The sequence below is a fragment of the Bactrocera tryoni genome, chromosome 5 (assembly GCF_016617805.1).
Source record: "Bactrocera tryoni isolate S06 chromosome 5, CSIRO_BtryS06_freeze2, whole genome shotgun sequence".
Taxonomy (NCBI): Eukaryota; Metazoa; Arthropoda; class Insecta; order Diptera; family Tephritidae; genus Bactrocera; species Bactrocera tryoni.
This window is the reverse complement of record NC_052503.1, coordinates 15,390,692-15,393,769: the sequence shown is the minus strand read 5'-3', so window position 1 is coordinate 15,393,769 and position 3,078 is coordinate 15,390,692.

Genomic DNA, 3,078 nt, shown 5'->3' with positions numbered 1-3,078 from the left:
TCGATATACTCCTCGAAGCACTACCAAACAGAATTGCCTTATTCATTTCAACATCGCAACCAATCATACCATCCAATCAAATTTAGACTGGACTAACAAAGAACTACCTTTATTATTGCCTTCAAAATAAGCCAATTCTCAATACACTTCTTATAAGCCTCGGCTGGGATGGCCTTTTGGGAATTTTGGTGTTTTCGACTAATTTTTTCAACGCCAACGTCACTTTCTTGAACCCACATCTCGTCATGCCCGACACCAGCTATGATGCGTTTGATAAATGTAGGCTACGTTGTCAAGCAGCTCTATTGCAACTTCCAAACGACGTCGGTTTCGTAAAAGATTCAAGACTTTTTGTACGTGTCGAGCATTGATCCACTTTATACCCAAAACATTAACCAAATGTGTTGGGTCTATTCAAAATAGATGTTAAGATCCTCTACTACAAGCACTGTTTTTTAACTTCTTCGATGTTCGAGCCAAATTTAATATAAGATCAGGAGTCGTGTCTTCTTTAAATGAAATTATCTATAATGGCTCTGCTACTAGAATATTCAACGTCATCAAGCAAACATCAATTCGAAACTGAGCAGTATTCGATTTTCTCCAAATAATACACTTCTCGAAAAGGGAGTTTGTTAGACAAAAGTCAATCAATTGGCATACATTTGCAAAAAGCCTCAACGACTCATTTTACACCAAGAAGGTTCCAGGTAAGATGCTTCGTTATCTTATGTTTTTACTCGTCTACTCTACTATTGACAATACGATCACTCAGGTGTAATCTTCTGAAGAGACGTAATAACAAACGGTGTAGACTCTTTGCAGCTACAGGGCCTAAACAATCGCCACGTAAGGATTTGAGAGGAAAAAAGATCTGACATTTTTTGGCAATCAATGCAACGATCTGTAATAATGCATCTTCCCCAGAATGAGCATCAACGCCGATCTGTCCGATTTAGCCCTTAAAGTCGAACGAGAAATCCTTCAAACCAAGGAACCTTCCTTACGAACGGTTATGTTGCCCGCGAAAAATATTCAAAAAATACTTATCAGTATGATGGAGCTATTTGTACGAGATATATTAACTATATAATGATAAACTACTATTAAAAACTAATGGCTACAGTGGTTAAGATCGGCACTTCTTATGGAAATAGGCTCTATAGCTTTGACAATATTTAAAACAGTACCAACTGGTGGTAGCAGAAGCAGAATAGAGATCACCATGTTACTGGTCTAGTAGGCAGTAGGCAGCACTCCTTCAAAAGTAAAGTCATTGATAGATTTTTAATGACTCCTGTTTGGCTTGAAGGGAAAGGATTTGTCTACAAAATTGAAAGCCGATTTTTTTTTGTCAGTGCTTCTTCAAGACTCTTGGAATACCTCTTAACTTCTTCTATGGAATCCTGTAAGCAATAAATTTCTGATAACATTAATGTCAGCACTCTAACATAGAATATAACTAATAAATATTTTGCAAATTATTCGACACTTTTCAAAACCGCACTCTGGTAAATATATCAAAAGGTTGCTGAAATAACCGTAAAATATATTTTTTTAATCTAGCCAATATCATAAATCGCCAACAGAGGGCTTAAGCTTAGTAGATACTAGTGTCACCTAAACATGACATATGTAAACCACGCAACAACAACAACAGAAAGCAGACAGGAAACTAATACGGCATAAATTCAAAACAAAAAGGCCAACAACAAGCAAAGCACTAACGAAGAAAAATCACAGTGCCGGCGCAACAACAGTGGCTCATGGCGCTCAGCAGTTGCACATTAGCAGGTCGTAAACCTTTTCGCGAGCTAGTGTGCACAACAACAACAAAAGCACGACAGCAACATATTGCCAAAGCACAGAAAATCCCCGGAAAAAAATCACGAAAATTGTATACACAAACTACAACAACAATAAGCTTACATTTATATGAGTGTACAACAACAAGCAGCCGTTGCCGCTACAAGTAACGTGGCAACAATAAAGCTAATGCGCGCATGAAAAATCTAATCGGCAAGCAAAATGACCGAAAATTTATACAAAACACTGTCAAATAAAGCAAAAATTACCGGCGAAATGGCAACAGACATAAATAAGTTTTATTGTTTGCTGGCGTTGCTGTTGTTGTTGTTCTTGTTGTTAACGTGTACGGCAACAGGCAGTCAACGGCCGACAGACGGCAGTTGCCGCAATCAACGGCCACAATGACAACAATCAAATAGCGCACGCGACTCAACATATACAACAACAACAAAAAGAATAATAACAAGAACAACAAAAACAAAAATAACAACAACAAAACTTACAAAAACAGCAACAATAATAACAACGCGCAGTCCAAATAAAACGCCCACAACAACGCGCGCGCCAAGCGAGTGGCGCGATGGACAGGCGGCTGCCCAAAGGCGAACGCGGTGAACGCGGCTGCAAGACGCTTGCTGTGGTAAGATTTCTTGTAACTAAAGCTTTGGCAATTACCCGCCTGAGTACAATAAAATCGGCGTATTTCTTACGAGGCCAATGCAACCGTTTGCGCCGTGGCCGCTGGTGACCGCCTGTGCGTTTCACATGCGATTGCGCGCCTGCGCGCGTCGTGGCAAACGACAAACAGCCGCTTGAAAACCTCCTTTCCTATTATTGATTTAATATGTTTTTATGATTGCTTAAATTTGCGATAGTTTTGAGAGCGCGCGTATGCACAGCGGACAGCGACTGTTGGCGGCGCGATCGCCTGCCAGCGCATAGTCAGTGAATTCGATCCGATGTACCGTTATCGATCGTTTGGTAATTGAATTCCAGCAGCGGGCGTTACCAGCGCAAGCGCTCACATACACACTCAAAAAAAACTCACACATGCGCGCTTGCTTATATGCATACATATATATGTATATGATTGGCTGTATGTTGCTTTGTGTCCCCACTGCCACACCCTGTCAACCCACCTATACAGAGCGCTTAGCAGCGCGCACGCTTGCTTGTCCGCTCGCCACATTACAATTCGTTGCGTGTTAATCTGCCGTTTGCCGCGGGGCTCACACTCTCGGTCGCCGCAATTTGATCGATTGGTTCGAT